The 22,233-nt window shown below is 38.7% G+C and overlaps 1 protein-coding gene across 1 annotated transcript in view; it reads left to right on the top strand.

The window, feature by feature from the left end:
• The first annotated feature begins 6,523 nt into the window (after positions 1-6,523).
• The window catches only part of INO80D (INO80 complex subunit D), a 72,939-nt gene continuing 57,229 nt past the window's right edge, over positions 6,524-22,233 (top strand). Inside the window, exon 1 of the mRNA XM_019652917.1 lies at positions 6,524-8,589. The gene's annotated coding sequence lies outside the window, so the exon portion shown is untranslated. The remainder of the gene's footprint in view (positions 8,590-22,233) is intronic.

Raw genomic sequence — 22,233 nt, forward strand, 5'->3', positions numbered from 1 at the left:
AGTACGGTGCCCAAATACTTCACTGAGAGAAGTCTGAGAGAAGGCTAGGTGAGCTGAGCCTCCTATTTTCAACTATTACAAAGTGAACTTGTGCAACATGTTCCATCTTTTGAATTAAGTTCTATATGGTCAGAAATTGCACTGTGAAAAAAATCCTTTTAGTCTTAAATACTTCATCTGAGATTCAAGTTATCTTTGATTTACTGGTAAACAATTTAATGTTCAGCTGGTCTACTTCCTTCACTGACTTGAATCACAACCCTGTTCGTTTTACTTTTCCGGGCAGAGAAGTCCTAGCATTGCCAGGTTTTCTTTTATTTTTTTGATCACACCATGACTCCTTCATGTCTTTGAGGTGAATTGCATGGACAAGTTGCATTTTGATGAGATAACCTATCTAATTTGCCACAGATATGTTTAGCTTGTCCAGCAGTTAAACAAACAAACAAACAAACAAACAAACAAACAATAAAACATTTTTAAACCCAGTGGTCTCAAGTTCCTCTCAGTCCCCATCTTCGAGCAGGCCAGTTTAGACCCTTACCCTACGCCTGGACTCTAAAGCCAATGCGCACAAGGACTGTCTCTGTCTTGTTCATTACTTAACCACTGCAAGATGCTAGAGATTTCTGCCTTATAACGCATAGCAGTAGTGCTTCAACTTTTTGTCCCAACCCACCAAAAGAAATATATTATATACATACATAACTGAAGAGAACTAGTTCACGAAAATACTACTTTGACCAAAGTGACTTTGGATATTTTCTATTCTCTATCATTCTATTCTTTTTAGTAGGTCAGCAGCAGCTAAATTGTTTTAAGTTCCATTTCAAATACACTGTGCCAGAGTTGTGGTGAGGTTTTTTGACACTGTACCACCAGTGCTAATAAGAAGACCCCTGTAATCATTTTCTGAGGGAAATGCCTAGCAGTCTGACACATGGCTGAGGGAATACATGCCTGTGGTTTTCTGTTGGCTGATCCTGACTTTGCTGTCAAAATATATAGTTCAATCATATTTCTTAAAATCAAACTTCCCTCTACTCAAGAACACTAACAACTTTAATCAAAGAGAAATCTCACATAAATCATGCAAGAAAATATAGTAAAGATGTAAATAGGGTTCTAATTAATTTGATATTTATTCTTTAATACGTTAGAAATTGATTCTAGAGCAAGACCCCTTTTCACAGTTTTCTAATTAAAGTCTAACTTTCTATGAATTCACTGAAGAGGAAAGAAATAGAAATTGACAGTTATGGAGTAGCTGTTTGTGTCAGATATTATGCTACGTATAGTCCTATAAATCATCTTATTCAAGCAATTGTGTTAAGAATGAGGGCACTGAGGTTTGACAGGCTAGGGAACTTGCCCCAGTTTGTACAGCTAGTAAATAAATATTAGCCCTGGGATATACATATGGTTTCCTGATCTAAACCCTACACTTTGCCTACTCCCTAACACTATGTGCATTTTAAAACAATAAACTAGTACCTGTGCTATAATGTTTTATACAACGATAGTTGGAAATATTACACGTGTCAAACATCTACTACTCCCTCTGTGTGATGACTCTTTGGAGGTTTTAATAATCTTTTCTTATGTCTCATTGTCGGAAAAGTCTTTTTTCATCAATACTTCATATTGAGTTTAAATGTATTTCTCTTTCTTTAGAATGGCTAATGAAAGAGGCCTGAACTGATCACAATATTCTTCCGTTGTGTAATCTGTATGTACTCTTCCTGTACCCCCATTTTATATTTTCTGAGACCTTGATTCAGTTTGAAGGACACCAAAATCTCAAAATTAAAATTCTTTGTTGCAGACTATCGATTATCTGGATATTGAAAAATATCTGGAAATAAAAAATCAACGGACTGTTTGTTTTAATGTAGATATTTGGTGTGCTGTAATCATAGTCTTCTTTCATCTTTTTTCTGTGTTGAATTTAACTTGTGACTAAGTCCACTGACTTGGTAGTGTTTAAAAACAAAACAAAACAATATTCCCTGACCTTGAGCAGTACTGCCTGTAAGGTATTTACTGGCAAGCAACCAAAAGAGCAGCTGACCTTTACGTAGCACATACTATGTGCTGGACACCCTGCCCTGTGCCTCACATGCACTATGCCATTTAATTCTCACAACAGCACAATGACTAGGTTACTATTATTATCCCTACTTTTACAAATGAGGAAACAGAGAGGTTAAGTAGCTTTCCCAGGTTCATGTTACCAAGGAAAATGGTGGAGCCCAGTTTCTAAGCCAGATGGCCTTGGCTGGAGATTGAGCTCTTAACCACTATGGCCCCTCTTGCACAAGAGGTACACATGTGGAAAAAAATACAAAACCTAGAAAACAACTCAAGGCATTAAAATAAGGTCACTGTAGAATCGGGCTGACAGCAGAAGGCTTCAGGGAGAAGACTGAGCAAGGCATCAGAGCAACGTGAGATTTATCTGGTAAATCTGAGAAAAATGGAGGCATCACAAGATTGGCCGAGGCTTACTGCGTGGGGAAAAAAACAGGATCAGCCTAAAAGAAGGATGAGGTTGGGTAATTTTTGGTAGAATCTTATTTACTCTGATCCCCTCATTTCTTTTTTTCTGTTTTTCCTTAAGAATAAAACAAAATGCAAATACCTACTATAAGATCATAGAGCACCCAGATATGCATCAAACAGAAACACCAATGTATACAGTTAAGGTAAATAGTACATTTAGTTACTGAGTTTCCTACCTGGTGTACAACTGGCCTCATCATATTGTATCTGATAATCTTCCTTACCTGAATTTTAATCAAGCTGTTTGAATTGTGTTAATAGTTACTCCTTATTTTAATTAAATGAGAAGATTTTGTCCGTTTCCCAATCTTACTGCTGAATCCTGGAAGTCTATAACAGATATATGGCAAAGATGTTATAGTACAGGAAGTCCAAACTTATCAATGGGCTGGGTCGCCAAACTTTTGAGACGGAAGGGCCACCATGGGTCAGCAAACTGCAGCTCACGAGCCACATGCAGCTTTTTGTTGGGTACGTACATGTGGCTCTGAAGTAAAATTGAAAATGAAAATAAAACTATCAGTTTCATTTATAAAATTTTAAAAGGATATTATTCACATAATTATGATTATGTAAAAATATATTTATGGCTCTCAAATAATTTTTAAATTGTTGTGAGGGACAGCATTGGCTCTTCCAGGGGTCAGCAAACTTTTGAGACAGAATGCACCCAGAGAGCCGCATGTGGCTCATGAGCCCCAGTTTGCCAACTCCTGTTCCAGAACATCACTGCAAATTAGTTGTTTGGAACCTTGAATTTATTTTCCTGTGGAAATTAGTGGTTCAGTTCCCAGCGGGTCCACAAAAGCTTGCTTTAACCAGGAATGTGTACAGAAACGAACAGTCACCTTTGTGTTGATCTTGGCCTATTATTCTGAGGACTCTTATGTATTTCTCTTCTTACTACAATGTTTTAGCTAACCACCAATTTTGGGACACAGTTTTTTCATTATAAATTATAGAAAAGGCTGACTATCAATTCTAATTCTACCCAAGTCCAATCGTTACCACTGTTTTTGGCTGTTTCTTTTTACTAATCATTACTTAAACTACGGCTTCAGTTGCAGAGTTGTTTTTCTTAGCCTGAGGTGAGGAGCCTTGAGAATGGCCCAAGAATGCTCACAGCCTAGGCTATGACATCATTCTCTGCCTGCAGCATGAAGGCAGTGAAATGGCACTAGGGACACATCTTGCTCCTGCTGCTGCCAGTAACCATCTGGTTCCCAGAGGATATCTTTTGGCCCTTGTGGGGATTTTAAAAAAAAACCACAACAAAAAACTTTCTTGGTTTCTGGCTTGACATCAGGTAGAAGTTCCCAGATCTCAATGCTCCTGGGTTAGGCATGAGAACTTGGGATAGATTTACCTGATCATGTGTTTTGACTACAGTTGCATCTATATTACAGAAATTTCATACTTAAATAATCTAAAGCTACGATGTGGATGTCTGCCAAATACAACACTTGTCTCAGAAACATTTCCTTGCAGGGCACAGTAACCACAATAAAACCAAAATCTTTGCTTTAGTTATAAACATTACCAACAAATGTTTCCAAAACAGAAATGCTTAGAGTGAAAAAAATTGTGTCTATGGCCATCATAATAGTGTGTTTTTTAAAACTTTTAGGCTACATCTACCTTTTCACCTCCTTGGGAGTTTTTACACTAGCTAAAGATTCTGGTATGACTTTAGAAATGTTAGAAAAAACATTTGTAAGATTGGGGAAGGTTTATATTCACACCTCTACCCCTCCAAAACAAAACAAAAAACACACACAAAAAACCTCCCACTAAATTTGTATAACCATGTCTGCTGTCAGTGTCTTTTTAAACACTTGGCGATTCTGTCAGCACACATTTGCTAATAAAGGCAAGGCTTTATTGCTTAAAGACATATATTAAACATGCATAAATCTTTCACTTTAAGTCCACACAATCTATAATAATAGAATGAGACCTTTTAAGGATATAGGTGTTATTTTCTTAATAACTTCACTATAGAATTCTCAATAAGGTGGTTAATTTTTACAAAATTAAAATCATTAATACCAAAAGGCACATCAATTAAAGATTCTAATAGTAAAAATATTAAGGTAAGAGTTTCCTATTTCAACTAAAGGCCAAACAAGCTACTTGGGAAAGTAAGGCATAATAACAGAATAAAAGACACTGCTTCAAGTATCACACAGGTAAAACTCTGAAATTCACGGCTGTAGGTCACTGTCATCGGCTGACTAGATCTTTTAAAAAATAGCGTAAGTTTCCAACTGTAGGTAACATTTCTAATTATTCTAGTGCTTACCAACATATATGGTTCCTTTTCAGGATAAGGAAGGAAGTCTCTCTTAATCACAGTGCATTTCAATTGACAAATATATATTTTTGTATTCCTCAAAACAATGGATAGACTTAGGTACTAGACTTTACGAAGGTGAAAAAGCCACTGGTTGCCACTAATGACTGAAGAGGGCTCCAACTGCTGGCTACTCACTTTGTTTTTGGCAAAGAGCATATGGCAGGAACTCAGCATTTTCAGACACAGCAAAGAACTGTGGTAGGAACCTCAGAAAATCTGCAGCAGGAAAATTTGGAATCTTATTGGAAAGCTATAGGGCCAAGTAGATCTACACTCCTTGAAAGTAAAGACAGTTATCCCAACTGTGTTTCAAAGATGGGAAAAAAAAGCGAAAGGAGGAAAGAAAGAAAAGAACAGTAATACTTTTTAGAGCTCTTGGGGGAATTAAATGAGAGCACATACATAAGTGTCCAGTTTGGTTACCAAGATGTATTAGGTGCTCAATAATGTTAGCTAAATTTAAGTACTGGCAATTTTATTGGGAAAACTTAGGGTTATTTGAGGTTATGTCAGTTTTGTTAGCACCTGCAGCTTCAAGAAATTATAGATACATAGCACCTGAAATAAGTTCCATTATCAACTGAGATAAACACTGACCAATCAAATTCTCCAATTTTGCAAATGTAGTCGAGTTTCTTTCTTGGTTTGGCTATAATTCCCTGAGTTTGGGCTACTTAGCTCAGTTGGTTGGTGGTTAAACATCATAGATGATAGCCATGTACAAGTCAAGCTTTATAAAGAGAAAGACATCGAAATGCTAAGATTATACACCATATCCTTATGCCCAGACACACATCATGCAAACAAGTTTATTGGTCATCACAAAAGAGGGATTGCATAAAAGGGTTCAGTCAGCAAGCATATCTTAATTTCCTGAAAAATTCAAAGCATATCTATAAAGTAATGTCAGATGTAAGGAACAAGTTTTTCAAAAACACGTTTTTCAAGTCCGCTACATTACAGGAAGTAATTTCCTTGTTATGACTAACGTGTTTGATCTCCAAATGTTTTTAAAAAAAATTGTAATAAAACACAACTTCACAACTAAAATTTCTAAGATGATAAGAATCAATTAATTTTATTTTAATTACTTTATATTTTTCTACCCAAGAGAGAAAAAAACAACAAAACAGAACTTAGACTATTTAGGTAGTGTATTCCAATTTAGATGATAAAAAATGGGGGTGAGACTATGCTATACACTTGAAACTAATATAAAATAATATTGAATGTCAACTCTAATTGAAAATTTTAAAAAGGGGGGAAAAGATCAATAATATTGAGATAGTGTGGTATGGTATCAGATGGTTGCTGGACTTATGGTGATCACTTCTTTAGTATAGGGAATAAAATCAATAATGTGGTAATAACACTGTATAGTGCTAGGCAGGTACTGCTGAATAACTACGATGTACACCTGAAACTAATGTAATATTGTATGTTGGCTGTATTTTAATAAAAAAAATCTTAAAAAAAACACCTTAAGAATAAAACAAGTCTTGGGGATATAATACACAGCATTGGATATATAGTCAATAATATTGTGATAGCGTGGTACAGATGGTAATCACTTCTTTAGGTATATAGATGTTGAACAACTATGTTGTACACCTGAAACTGATATAATGTTGTCGGCTAGCTATATTTTTAAATAAAAATCTAAAAAAGAAAAAAATGGGGTCAGCAGGTCAGCATGAAAATAATATGTGAACTCATAACATAATGGGAATTTCTAAATTTGGAAGTTCAAAAATTAACATTTTGAAGTAGAGCCATCAGTTATTTTCAAAATGCTTTGTAACAAATTTTAAATGGAAGAAATTAAATATTCCACTGATTCAAGGCACTAATATTACAAATTAATTCCCACTAGGTTAGCCAACATGTGTCAGGAAAATAATTTTGTAAGATTCAATTCATCATTCCCTGTAGGACACACAAAAGGATCCTCGGGTCATGTTCTAGTATTCTTCTCTTTCTCACAAAAGTAGGAAAACATCTCTGCAATTTATTCTCCTTTAATAAGAGTTCTATGGGAATTGTTGCAATTGGGCAGCACCTTCTTCTCTCTCACTTCTCTGCTACCTCAGCATTGTGTAACTTTGATTCCATTTATCTAAGCTTTCCTCATTAAAAAAAGACTGATGACAGCCACTGCAATATATTAAAAGTAATTTATACAGGCTGGCAGCACACTGGAAGTTCTGAACCAACAACATTTCAACTGGAACAAAAAGACACATTTCTCAATTCTGTGACACAGCAGAAAGTGGACAGCAACATGAGTAATGCACCAAAGATCCAGACCTTAAAAAAATCTAAATAAATACAAAAATTAAATACCTGGATATAATAAATTCTTATAAGCCATTCTAATTAAAATCTAAAGCTGTCCTTAAAATCTATTTCCAGTTTCACAGTAACCTTTCTTCATGGGCAGACCATAACAGAATTTAGAATTATTTCCAGAAACGTGGTCAGTGATACTTAAATTGTATTTAACCCCCAGTGATCTCTGCCTTTATTTGCGCTGTGAAAAATAATCAGCTCTATCATGCCTTTCCGGACAGTCAGTAGGTTTTATTTACATTGTTTTGAGAAAAGGAGACAAAAGACATCCCTTTACAATTGTCTTTCAGCAATCTCAGTCTTGAGCAGACTAGGTAACAAGATTTTATATATAAGGAAACATAAATATCTATATACACCAAAACAGACATAAATACACAAATAAAGATGAAGTAGCTTATAAAGTCTCTTGAAGCACAAATGTATGAACTGACCACCAGACACAGAACTTAGATCTATAATGAGAAAAAAAAATCAGTATGAGCCTGAAAAAAAATTAAAATATCACTGTCACGAACATGGAAAAAAATAAATAAGAAAATAGAAAACAATAATCACCGGAAAACCTGGGTCCTGTAAAGATTTCTTTTCCATCAGAAGATGCAGAAACATTTTTTTCCCCCTGGTGCAAATGAAAACGTTTAAGCATCCCCAGTTTCTTGCCCGCTTTTTCCCTCAGGCGCCGGTGTAGACGGCCGGTGTGGACTTTTTTCCAAAGATGAGAAGTAGAAATTTGTACTTTATCGGGAGCGGGTGCACTTTTCCCCCCGGCCCCCCTTTCCTCTGCCTCCAAGATGGTAGGAAAGTTGTCGTTTCGGAGGGCAGAGGAGCGGCTCTCTGGTGTTATGTCCTCGCAGTGCCTGTAGTGGTGCTGTAGGAGGCTGCTGCCTCTTCTTGTGCAGCCCCGGCAGCCCTGCCTTCTTGGCTGGAGAGTATATTCAGGGATTTCCCCTTAATAATCACCGACCCTGGGAGCACTTTTTAGTTTCCAAAATAAAAATATGATCCTCACCCCTCTTGCTTGACAGGGAAAGGCTCTCTCCGGAGCCCAGGGGGGAGCAGTAGCAGCGGCAGCCGAGCTTCCTAGTCCATTGCCAGCGCCTCTCACTCTGATCTGTCAGCCCAGCCGAGGGAAAAGGGGGGAAGGAGAAAAAAAAAAAACCAGCTGAAAGGTAAGCAGAGGCGGCCCCAGGCCCGGCCCACATCCCCGGGCTGCCGTAGGGCGGCGGGCTGGGCCGCGTAGTCAGGGCGGGCGGCGAGCCCGCTTACGTGAGGCCGGGGATTCGCCGGCCCGCGCCAGGCCCCGGACAGAGAATGAAAGGGTGAGAGGGGCCGGCGCCGGGGTGGCGGGGCCTTGGGACCTGGGGGCCTCGGGGGCGCCCGCGGGCGGCGACGGCGGGCGGGCGGACGCGGGTCCAGCCGGGGCCGGAGCAGGAAGAGCGGCGCGGCCTGCGGGCCGGGGTTGGGGGTGTGGGGCGGGGCCCCGCGGCGACCGCGCCCTGCCCCCGCTCTCGGGCCTCCCCGCGCCCCTTCGGGTCCCCGGGGGCTTCCGGGCCAGACGGCGTCGTTGCGGGGTTGAATGCTGCGCGGGCCGGGAGGCTCCCCCGTGGGGCGGCAGGCCCGGGTTGCCGGGACAGGGGCGTCAGGGCCTAGGAGTGGGGAACGGGCGCCCACTCGCCCCTTCTCTCTGGTCTCTCGCAGACGCCCCCCTCCCCCATTCCGGTAATAAATTTATTTATCCCCCCTCCTCTGCGCTCCGGTCGGCCTGGCTGGGGCGGGGCAGGCGGCCTGGCGGGCGTGGGGTGGGGTGGTGGGGCGGTGAGGAGTCAGGTGCAGCCGCGGCCCGGAAAGTTTCCTTTTAGGCCCGAATGGGGGGCTGCCCTCCTTTTGGGGCACCCCGGTGCTAGCGCTCGCGACCCCCGAGGGCGTTGGGGAGAGCACTCGGCTATTTGGAAACTCTTTGGCAGTTCCCGTCCATTGAAGGTACTCCGCTCCTGCACCCCTCGCCCGCGCCCCACCCCACCCCCCGGCGAGCCCTTCCTGGGCTGCGAACTCCAGGCCGGTGCCCAGGAGCCCCCAGGCTGGGGAGAGGGCCTTCCCTTCCCGTTCGGAAAACTTTCCCGGGGATTTTTCTTCGCTTATTAGTTAGTGACTGGGCTTTTTGCGGTGGGAAGGGAGGAGGTAAATTCAGGTGGTATTTCTCCTGGGCAGGCTTTTCCTCAGTCGCCTTTTTAGCCCTTCCCCTAGAAGCTGGGAGTGTGAGTTTCAAATCGAGCACCCCCAGCCCCGCACCCCCACCCCGTCCTTGCAATCCCGGACTCCTCTGGGTCTCCAGCCCCCTTTTCAGGACTGCCCCCTGCAGGGGGCAAGCTGGAGGGAGCGGCGAGGAGGCTGTCAGGGAGAGGGGGCTGGGTTTCCGGAGCAGCCCCCACATGGAGGAGTTGCCTGCCCTGTTGGGTCCCTGTCCGATTGAAACAGACGCAGGAACCGAACCCGAGAGGGAGGCTCCGGTTGTCAGAACGCTCGGAAGCATTAAAAATTAGGCGAGAGAGGAGGAGGTGGGCAGGGCAGCTCCTGAAACAAGGTCTACGGTGTAAGGATCAGTAGCTGATTTATTCTGATCATAACTATTTGGATTGATGTGGTAGCTTGGATTCCACCCTAGAAATAGGAAAAAAAAAGGGGGGGGGGTTTAAGGAAATCTGTTATTGCTGCCGACTCCGAAGGGTCTGTGGAAGAGCCCTCAGAGAACTGAACATAGCTGACACTGTGTGGTTTGAGTTCTTTTTTTTTTTTTTCTTTCTATGTTTAAACGGATTCAATGTTAGCTATATTTTGGTGCCATGAGCTTTGCAAGTTTTTTTTTTTAAAGTTGAAAACTTAAATTTCCAAATCTAGACATCCTGGTTTTCAGGGATGGGATGTTTCCTGTGGCTGCACTCAGCCTCCTTTCTGGTTCTTGAATATGGAAGTGGGGATGTTAATACACCCTGCCCCACGCTGCCAGCCTGGGTGTGGGCATGCTTGGAGAGGTTATTTCGCCTCGTGTATTTGTCCTCCCCGCCTTCTTTTTTTAGTGGACCCGGGGCTGTGTGTTGTGTGTAGACGTATGTGTGTCCTGCCTGGTGGCAGGCTGGAGTTCGCTGGCAGAGGTGTCCCACATTCTGAGCCCTCAGCCCCCAGAGCACTCTTACCCAGTGAAAGGCTGGCACTTCGCAGCGCCATTGGGAACCCATGGCTTGGTCAGGGCTGACTTCTGTCAGACGTGGAAGTGAGACTCCTTCTGTGACTCTTAACAAGTGTGTCTTTTTGTCTGCCTGAAATAAAACTTCTGTTTCTCCACAGTGATAGATATCCAGCCGTTTAGCATTGTACTGAAGAAAAAAGCTTGATATTTCAGGTTGTATGGACTTCATAGAAAAATGCAAATTACATTTTACTTTATTGATGAATTGAAATTGCTTATTGACTTGGGAGTTCTTTAGCTTATATACTTGTGTACCCAAAATTGTTACCTCTATTGTCCTTATTTTTTAGAGCATATTGGTGGGAAGAAACAATTCCATGGTTTCTTTTTGTTTTTCTTTAGGACATTTTAAGTTTTTTTTTTTAAAAAATCCCTTTGCCTCATAATTTGATATTTTTAAGGTGTAGTGTCGACTTCACATTTCTAAGCTTTCAAAAACTTGTATATGTACAAATACCAAAACTTTTGTACTTTTTCCACCCTGTCCCAAACATCTATTAAATTTACTAATCCAGCCGCCTCAAGGGCTACTTTATTTCTGAAGGAATGGCGGGTTTGACATTTTTAAAAGTTACATTTTATTTGCAACTAATAAAAGACAAATATGAAGGGTAAATATTGAATTAGTTTAAAATTGCTATCGTTGTATACTTTTTCACTCTTAACTATTTAGTTTCAAAAATAGATGTTTGTTTTCATTTACAAGTCCAAAATAATGGTTTTCTTTCCTCTGAAAGATTGTACAATGGAATTTATATACCCCACCCCAACTATTTTTCTCAGCAAATCGTATCACTATTGTTTTTAGAGAAATGAAATTTTAGTTTAGATGGATTTTAAAATTTCTAAGTCAGAGCATCCAAAATTAAACAAGTCATTTAAAAAAAAAATGCTGATCCATTCATTCTTATCTGAGCTGTTCCCCGGGGGTTAGCAGCTCTCACTATCCAGGTTTGGAACAATAGTATGGATAATGAGAGGCCATTTATATCTGAATACAGTTAGCAGTATTCTCAGACATGAAACACCCTGTCTCCACACACACTTGGTAACTTGTAAGCAATAGGTGGATAGGTGAGACTGGGTTGGAGGCAGCAAATTGTCCCCAAAGCAGATACTCCACTGCATATACAATGGAGTCACATCCACGTCCATTTAATTTATGCTAATGTAACTCTGTCCCACAGCCCTGACAGTAATGCTGATTTTAGACAGTACTTCTGGCTATTTTGAGACACTTGCAAAGATACTCTCACTAAAGTTTAAGTTAAAACCTTAGGCCTCTCTCTTTTCCCTCCTTGCACTTAAGATGCTAGGCTACTTGGTTCTGATTCTTTCCAAGAATGTGATTTAAGACAGCTTTTCAGTTAAATTTTATTTATCCTACACAAATTTGGCTGGGCTTGGACACTCATCCCAGCTCTTCTGCTGGATGGGGTATTCCACCTTTGGTTTCTGTATCTGTAAAATGGAAATAACATTTTTTTGAGGTAAGCATTAGATGAGATAGCTCATGTGCTTGGCTCTTAGTAGGTGTTCCTCAAATATTAATTCCCCTAGCCCACCTTACCTTTCTGTTAGCTCCATCTAAATACCATTCTCCTATTTGCTTTTTCTTTTTCTGACTAAAAGTAATACATGCTCATATTCATCCCATTCAGACCTACCTGTCCCGCTTGGGAGATAACCATTGTTAACCTTTTTCTGTCTGTTTTTTGTGATTGTGTGCAACATAAACATCATCTTAGGATTTTCCAATTAACAATGTTGTGTAGATTTTTGTTGGTTAAAAGCTTGGGCTCAGAAGTCAAACAGGCCTTGAATCCTACCTATGTGGCTTGGACAAATTACTGAATCTCATTCTCAGTTTCTTCATCTGTGAAAGAGTGTGATAATACCTTCCTCATAGGGTTGCTGTGATGATTAAATGAGGAATTGCACATAAAGCCTTTAGAATGGTCCCTGGTAATGACCTTTAGATAATGTTTTCCTCTGAAGATTTTTAATACTTCTCGATGTGAATTTTTTCAGTGTGACTGAGTTCTTGACTCAGTACATGCTAATAATACTAGTGAGTAATTGAGTACAGATAGACTGTTATAATTACGTTCATGGGGCAAGTAAATATTTTTGTGCCAGTAAAAAATCAGAAGATATTCATAGAAAGTTTCAGCAGCTTGATGGTAGTCTAGTCTTTGCTGTTGAATTCTGAGTTGGCAAATGTAAATGTGTGCTAAGTATACCAGTGGGCAAAGGTGGATTTACTTTCCCTCTAGCTCCTTTTAAATTCCTGAAGTTCGTGTTCTCTCTCAGTCTCCCCCCCACTCCCCCACCCCCCTCACTTGAAAGCACTGAATAGTTCTGAATAGTTTGTGGCTTTGGTGGTTTCACCTTGGGGGTGGGGGGAATGTTTACCTGAGGTGATGGTAGGAGTTGCTGAAGCCGGTGCTGTTTCTCATTCATTTAACAGTAGCTGTGAGCCTTGTAATACAAAGACCCATTCTCTGCCCTTTGAGAAGTTTTTAGTATAGTGAAGAAGAAAAGAAACCTGACATTTACAATTCTGAATGATAAGGGATATATTTGCCTGGAGGAAGGAAACCTATTTATCCTGGCCTAGGAGAGCAAACCTTTAAAAGTGAGGATTTTCCAGGGATGTTTCTGCCCTAAGCAAATGGGAGGAGTTAGGCATTCAGGGAGGTCAGCCTTGCAAACATGAATAAATGCCTAAGGACACAGGAGTATTCTGTGTTGCAAATTGTAGGAGTTGTAGCAATAGAAATAGTGGGGAGAGGGGAAGTCAGTCTGGCCAGGTCCTAAGGAGTTTGTGAGTTATATTAGGCTAGGAGTTTAGACTCCTGTTACATTTATAAGCAGACCCTGAGGCCTTGGCCAAATAATTGGCATTGTAGAGGACTGAGAACTTGAGTTGTACAAAGAATGTTATAAAGGAGGGCAACCCTGGGATTAGACCAGTGAGACAGCTGCTGAGAAGAGGCTGAAGGTTTGAACTAAGGTGGTGGCAATGGCAGTGGAGATACAGTTGGAAAGAAGTGGAGAGTCTGCTAATTGAGGTAAACGGTGGTGGTGGTGGTGGGGGGCGGGGAGGCGGCACGCCTGTGTAGGTTGACCAGATGTAGAGTTGGGAATCATCCCGGTGTAGATGACAGCTGAAGTTGCAGAACAATTTGGCTTAGTCAGTGGTTCTTAATCTTTTTTGAGGATATGATGAACTTTATGGACCCTTCTCCAGAAAAATGCATTTATTCCCATTCAACCATTTTGTACATTTGGTTTGAAATCTGGGATAATAACCAAGTCTTGGGGAAGATGTAGAGTAGAAATTAAAATGAGAGCCTGCGGAAATGTTTTGTTTGACTCACATTCTTGTGTGTGTGTGACTTTATCAAACTGCCATTTCATAGCTGAGGGATCATATTTATAAAATAATCTTATATTTTAACATTTTAAACAAGCAGCTGACCTGAAAAAAGTAGTATATTTTGTGGGAAAATTTGGATTTTTATCTTCTTTTGAAAAAATTGGAAGATCTGGAGACCCTGGGTCTGCTTTTTTGTTTGTTTGTTTGTTTAAATCGCAACCATTTACTGGAACTGATTTTAGTCAGCTGCCTTTAGATGACCAACGTTTGCCATAGTCTGCCCCTGGCCCACCCTGGTGGCCCATGTCAGCATTTCGTCTTGCATCTCTTTAAAATAAAATTAACAGAATCTTGGGGAACGTTGGCAGCATTTAAGCATGCGGCAAGAGAAAGTGAGCCTTTGAGTAGCCAGGAGAGATTTTTCAAGAAAGTGAAAGTGGTCAAGAGTCAAATGCTACAAAGAGGTCAAGTAAGATAAGGATGGAACAATGTATGTGGAATTTAGCAACAAAGAGGCCATTAGTTTCAGGTTCTTAGAACAAAAGAATAGTCTTTGAGGACTATAGCTACAACTTTTCTTATTCTACAATATAGGGTTTCTGTAATAATTGAGAGTGACTGTGGCACGGATAGGAGTTCAGAAAGCATTTGTTGTAAAGGATGATTAATTGGAGCTAATAAGTACTGTAACCAAATCAAACACTGCTCATTCTGCTAGTATTTTCCATTATAAGAACATCGGTATATAGAAGCTGTATAGAATGTAGACAGTATTTTTAATGTTAGGTTTTTAATATGGATTATAATGAACAATTCTCAGTGGATTGTTACTATAGCCCCAAGAAGGTAGGAGGGCCTGACTTAATAGAGAATTACACAGTACCCTTCAGTAAATCGCTAATGGCCGATTTAGCCGTTTTAGCTCTGCAGATTCTAGATTAAAGTGATAATACCAATAAACTACTACTTACAGCTTCTACTAGTAGTTACCATTAAGTGATTACTATGTGCTGGGGCCCATGCTAAGCATGCTTCATGAAATATCTAATTTAATTCTCCTAAACAACTCAGTGAGATACATACTATTATAATTCTCTCTTTACATATGAGAAAACTAAAACCTAAACAACTTTCCCAAGGTCATAGACCTAGTAATTAAGGGAACCACATTTGAGCACTATCTCTGATACTTGCCAGAACCAATCAATGAGCGCTCTTTAACGGCTGCCTGAGCTCTTCCTTTACTTTTCTGATAAATCAGGTATGGAACTCAAATAGCTTAAAGGCTATTTTAGTTTAAATTAATAATGCAGACTTATTTGATAGTGCAGTTTGAGCACAGTATTTGGCATATAATAGATATTCAATAAGGATTTATTTGATTTAAAATATTCTTGTTTGAACTTTATACTGAATATTTATATTTTGGGGTGATAGGCAGTTTTTCTCAATGATCTCTCTCTTTGAATCACATCAATTGATAGACTTTCATCATTCCTAATTTTACTACTTTTCACATTGATGTGTGGGTTGTTAGTTTTTTAGTTTTTTTTTAAAATCAGTATACTCATGTGTTTAGTATTTTATTACATTTTTTGTGCTCCATGAAGTTGAATTAAAACTCATTTCAACAAAAGTTTAAAATGGGAGTGGGGGGACCTTTTTTTCAGACTTTAGAGTATGTGACTTTGTGATAAGTAAATATTATTTTCATTTGTATTAAATATACTATAAAACTAACAATCTGAGAATTTGGGTTCATGCTGGATTAAAAAAAATGTAAGGTATGTTGTAGGTCTAGGCTCTTGAAAGGGAGCAGAATATAAAATTACAGATGGCAATTAGGGAAAAGTGCTGGGGCCATGAAATGAACATGCTTTTGAAACATGAGACTCAAAAGAACAGTAATGACATACAGAGATTCCACATGGAGGTGATACAGCAGCAATCCCAAAGAGAATAATGTTCATATTTTTGTCAAATTGGTTTATGGTTGCTGTTGGAAGACTGAAAGGGCTGTAGCTTGCTTTTGTTAAAAGCTTGTCTTCCTTACTTTTCTCCTGCTATATCTTATTCTCTGTTTTTGCCCCTCATACCTATAGAAAGGAATTGTTTTATTTTCCAATTAAACTCAGCATATAATATCAAGGGGGATCTTTTTGTAAAAAGATTTTATACCTAACCATATTTTCTACTCTTGAATGCCAGTGTATGGATATGTTTACTGTGGAAATATTCTTTCTGTGAGACTATTCCCAGTAATTGTTATTTTTGCTTTTTGGTAATAAATAAGCATATATTCTGCTGCAACTCTAAAGTACTAATTACTTGCATTCTCTTCTTTAAGGGAGCATGGATCTGTTTATATTCTCAGCAAGTGATTTCCATAGCTGAAGATAATATCTGCGATAGCTGTTAATAAATTTAGTCTGGTTAAGATTTTTTAAAATTTCCTTTTCTAAGTGATAGTCATCATGTGTTAAAAGGTAGAGCTTAGGTATAGCTTTACTTCATGGATTAGACATGCGGTAGTAGTCTGTAAGACATTTGATTAAGATCATGTGGACTTGATATATTCTGTGTTTCCTCTCTTTATATATGACAGTGAATGTCAAAGAGTGAAGGCCGCATGAACTTCACCTTTGGTGGAGTTAGGGGTAATGAACTTCAGTTGTGGGAGGCTAGATGTAAAGAATGAACAAAATGGAGGGTCGTTCCCCCTCCCCCAGATCTGCCTTAGTGTTTTCGACATGACTTCTTCCTATTAAAGTAGAGAAGACCAGATGAACAATTAATTGTTTCTAGTTTATAGACAGTGATTTTGATGTGACGTGGTAGTCACTTAGAAGGACGTGCGTGAGATTTCAGAACAGAGGGCCATTTCCCTCCAACATTCTTTCCTTTTATGTATATAAAGTGAGTCAGATCAGGAAAATTGAAAATATAAGTATAAAGATAAGTTGAACTTTTTTAATAAAAAAATTGGGGAATTGGGGGATGGGAACAGCACTTGGGAATTGGGGGAAGGGGAACAGACAAGTTGCTGTCCTTTTGTTCTTCAGTCTAGTTGTGGAGGACGGACGTTGCTTCACTGGCCCAAGCTGGCACCATCATTTTGCTCTTCCCAGGCGAGGCAGATCAGTTGCCAGCTTCTGGACGGCCACTCACTCCGGCTGCTGGCTACACACGGTAGCCCATGGCAACCCACTGCAGCAGTGGCTGCAGCCTACGCCGTCGCCGGCGACTCACACAGCTCCAGGTTGAGCTGTTGTTCATCTTAGCTGTAGAGGGCAGTGTCACTGGCCCTCATATGTGGGATCCGAACCAGGGCCCTCTGGCGTCCCAAGCCAGCTCTTAACCAATGCGCCACTCGGCTGGCCCCGATAAGTTGAACTTTTAAAAGAGGGATTTGAAAATGCAGAACAGTTCATTATTCAGAAGGAAGATGCAAAGAATGATATAAAGTTGACTTTTAGTGGGACTTTAAACACGTTAAACGTAAACATTAAACGTAAAACGTTAAAAATCAAAGAAATGGCAAGAAAAAATTATTCACAGATAGATGTAAAATAAATTAAGGTTGAAGAGAAGTTGTTTATAAGATGTTGAAATTGAACACCTTTTTGTAATGGCATAGAGGTGATTAGTTGCAGCTTTGGCTCCTTGTGGCAAACGCCGAAAGAGGGCAATTGGATAAAGTAATGAATTCTTAGATTTAGAAGGAAGTTGAATAGACAGATTTTAATGTGTTCTTATATGTATTTTTAAACATTATTTGCTAAATAGACATTGGGTAGTACATTATATGACATCTATTTGATGAAACATTTGAGGTTACTTTATGAGATGTGCTGGAATATTAAAAAATTTTAAAGCTTCTGTATTATACTAACTTCCTTATATATGACTATGGCTATTAGAAATTACTGTATAGACTACAGTACCAATTTAGTGATTAAAAAAAAAATTGAGCAGTCATTGGGTGAATCTAGTAACCTTTGTTTTGAGGAGACAACCTGGAATTGAGAGTTCCTGTCACAGAAGCAGGTACTCATTGAGCACCTATTAACTGCTAGGCCCTGGGATAAAATGATGAACAGAGAGCTGTTGTCCTTCTGGGAGCGTATTTTCCAGGAGGGAAGACAATAGAAGGACAGACAACTAAAGTAGAATGTGATGAGTGCCCAAAGAGGGAAATTCATGGACCTCCGTGGAGCCTGTAACTAACTCAGTCGTAGGGACCCTGCCTGTGGTGACGACTAAGCTGTGTTCTGAAGAATTAGACTAGGGCTGGCCAGAAGAGGGGGTACAGAGCGAGGAGATGCCCATTGCTCTGGACAGAGAGCAGTGTTCTTAGGCTGGGGGACACACTAGAGGAGCCTGGGGTGCTCACCTGTGGGTGAGGTCTTCCAGGTACTCACTTCCTTGCTTTTAAATGCAGCTCATCTCAGAGATTATAAGGGCAAAAGTTATGTCTCTTACTATTTTATATCCTCCACAGCTTCTGGGAAAGTGATAGGCTTTTCGTTTTAAAATCAGTAAATACTTGCCATTAAAGCTGGACTCGTGAATCTGACATAGTCAAAATGAACGGAATCAATTTAGTAACTTCTTTAATAGCAAGTCGATTCTTTAAGATAAAAAAATAGAAAATTATTACAAAAGAATTGTAAAAATTATATAATAAATTTGCTTTATGATTTTGATTTTATTTTGGTATATTTTCATATACAGAATTTTAAAAGGTATTTTTGGTTAATGATGGCAGAATACTGACATCACTGTTCTCTCTCTAAACCAACTAAAAATAATGAAAGTGAAACAGAAAAGACACTCAATCTTTGATAAACTAACAAACCCTTATAATTAGATTATGTGCAGTGAAAATTGAACAAGGGCAAGAGAGATGCCAGGAGAGGATGACTTATAGAACTCAGGAAAAGTGAGGGGAGCAGCTTTCCTCCAAGTAGGTAACTCACCATGGGGACAAAGCGAAGAACTCCATACGGGAATGGCAACATTGGTATGTACATTGGGCTCCCTGACTGGCAGGAGAGGTGGGGCTGAATTACGGACTGTGCAGTCATACTATTTTTGCAAGAAGTTTAAAGTGGAGGAGAGACTGGCAGCAAGCAGCCTTATAGCTGCTGTCTTGGTCACATGAAGATCAGTCAAGTCTAAATTACCATCCCCTAAAAATCTATGTCATGGGTCCCTGTGAGTTGGAGGGACTAATCCAGCATTGAGTCAAGCCTCAAAGGAAGAGTCGATAAATGATAAGACAACAGAAAGAAGAGTGAGGTGATGGAACCAGGGTTCAAAATGAAAGAAAAATATAGTCATTATAGAAATGAAGGTCACTTTCAAATCAGTAAATATGCATGGCTAGCTGGGGACACTGGAGGTAAGCTTGTGAAATTTGAGCAATCCAAAATAGAAAAAGTAAAAAATAATGAGACAGCGAGCGAGCGAGCGAGCGAGCGAGCGAGAGAGAGAGAGAGAGAGAGAGAAATACAGTAAATCTTGCTTACCAGTAATTCATATCCCTGAAGAAGGCAAAAGAATAACTGAAGCAGAAAAAAATTTTCAGGACGTTAAGGAAGAGTTTCCCACAATAAAAGAAGACTTGAAATTCTAGCATGGTTTTTAGTCTTTAAATATAAAGACTTTTATTGTTAGGTCAAAATGGAAAGAAATAATTAAGCCTCCTATAAAATAAAGAGGTTGGCCTCAGGCATTTCTATTCTAGAAGACGTGGAAAAAAATATGCAAGGTCAGTAGACCCTAAAATAAATAAATAAATAAATAAAAAGACCCAAGGATTTTATGTCCAGGCAAGCTATAGTTTAAGCATAATATCAGTTTTCATATATTTCCAAACAGAAAAACCATGAATTTGTTCCCATATAAGTCAGCCTTGGTGGGTGGTGTGGGTAGGAGTGGAGGGTTGTGGGGTAGAGAAGGAAGGTGATTATATTAGAAACTATTGAATCGAGATGAGTTGAAAACTAAAAAGGATTAGTGATTAGCATTGAATACATTTAAATGTGGAACTAACATTAAAATGTTACAAACTATGTCAATGTGGTAATAATAACATGAGGAAAAAAAACTGAGTTCAGGATGAGTAGGTACAAAAAAGGGAAATTTTCTCATTGTTCGTAACATGAGATCCATCATGATAATGCTAAGTATACAATTTTCTTAGTATGCTGTAAATAAATGTTATCTAAAGGACACAGACTATAAATCTTCCAAGAAAACAGGCTGTATAGTGAAATATTTAATAAAAAGATAGAATTGAAAGCTAAAAGTAATGCAAAAAAATAATAAAGTTAAGATGAAATATTTGCCATATAAATAAATATAAAATTATAAATTGGGTAAACTCATTTATTAAAAAAAATAGCACTCAGATTTGAGTGAAAAGTCAAGCCCATTAAGAGCTGCTATCTAAAAAGGGACCAACAAATACTATTTTGGTAAATATTTTAGGCTTTGCAGACATAAAATATCTGTTGCAACTACTCAGCTCTACTGTTAAAGCATGAAATCAGGCATAGACAACATTTAAATGAATGAACAGGACAGCATTCCAATAAACTTTTATTTACAAAAACAATCTGGGTCAAATTTGTCCTGTAAGCCAGTTTTCTGACCCATGATTAGAAACAGTGACTCAGAAAACTTGAGTAAAAAGGATGGGCAAAGACTTAAGAGGCAAATTCAAACCAAAAAATGTCAATCCAGATACTTGTGTCAGACAGGGTTGACTTCAAGAGAAAAACCATCAATTGAATTTCATTTCCTGATCATAAAGGGTAATTAGTCTAGTGGTCATGAATCTCATATGTCAAATAATACAACTTTAAAATTTATAAAACAAAAATATAAGGAGAAACAGACAAATCAGATTACACTAGGGAATTTTGATTCCTCTCTTTCAATTCTTGATAGAGCAATCAGACAGAATAAGTAATAACATAGTGGAAGTTAATAGCTTGATATATGATGTAGCAAACAACATACCCTGGAAACAATATTCTTTTTCAAGAATGCTGATTAGGCTCCAAGAAAATCTCAGTCAAATCCACAAAGCAGAGATATATGCATATTATGCTCCTTATTCTTAACTAGAACTAAAAGGAAAACATAAAACTCCACTATCTGAAAAAATTAAATAACTCTTGGGTCAAAGGAGAAATTAAAAAATCAATTCCAAGTCAACTAGAAAGTACTGGTAATCAAAAGTCTGTGTGTAGTAATACCTTGGTTTGCGAGCATAATTCGTTCTGGAAATAAACTACTCATATTGCAAGACATCACTTGTTTACTAAGTTAAAATGTATTAGAAAAGTTTGCTCGTCTTGCAGAACACTTGCAAACTACGTTACTCACAATCCAAGGTTTTACTGTATTAGTACTTATGGGATATTGCTAAAGCAGTACTCAGAGGAAAATTCATAGCTGTAACTAAATTACTAAGCAAGAAAAAGTGAAAATAAAAGAATTCAGCCCAAGAAGTTACCAAAATAATAAAATCAATGGAAAGAAACAGAAAGAAAATATTATCAAGGATAAAAACACAAGATTGATGAATTAGAAAACATACATGGAGGTACTAATAAATCCAAGAGATTTTTGGTTTTTTTTGTTTGTGTTTTTTTAGAGGATATTGGTAAAAATATGAAACAGATAAACCTCTGCTGAACCTATCATGAACAAAGGGAGAAAGCATACCACATATGCGTGTGAATACACACAGTATGAGAGTGACTCATATATTTAGGAAATTAAATATAAGAAGTCACATTGTTAAATTTTATGTAGATGAATCTGAAAACTTGATCCATGGCACAAAAAGCCCTAAGCCCAGGCAGCCTTCTGAGGAACATTATGACTGTAATGCTTTTTTAACTTGTTTAACAAGAACATAGAAAAAAGAAAGATTTTTGAAATGTGTTTTGAAGTATATTGATATTAAATTCTGACAAAACACACACACACACACAAAATAGACCATCCTCAAAATACAAACATCTTAAAACATTAGCAAGTATAACTCGGCAACACATTAAAAGATGTGTTAAAGGAATAATGACCAAGTTGCTTTCATCCCAGTACTGTAAGAAGAGTTCAATTAAAAGGATAAGTGATTAACACTGAATAAATTTAAATGTAGAACTAACATCAAAATGATACAAACTACTCGTATATCAGTGCTAAACACCATATTTTAAAAAGTACAAAAGAAAAAAATGATCATCTTCCCAGAAGCTGAAAAAGAATTTGATAAAATTAATAATTCTGACCTTTTTTAAAAAAAGAAGCAACTCT

The sequence above is a fragment of the Hipposideros armiger genome, unplaced genomic scaffold (assembly GCF_001890085.2).
Source record: "Hipposideros armiger isolate ML-2016 unplaced genomic scaffold, ASM189008v1 scaffold_190, whole genome shotgun sequence".
Lineage (NCBI taxonomy): Eukaryota > Metazoa > Chordata > Mammalia > Chiroptera > Hipposideridae > Hipposideros > Hipposideros armiger.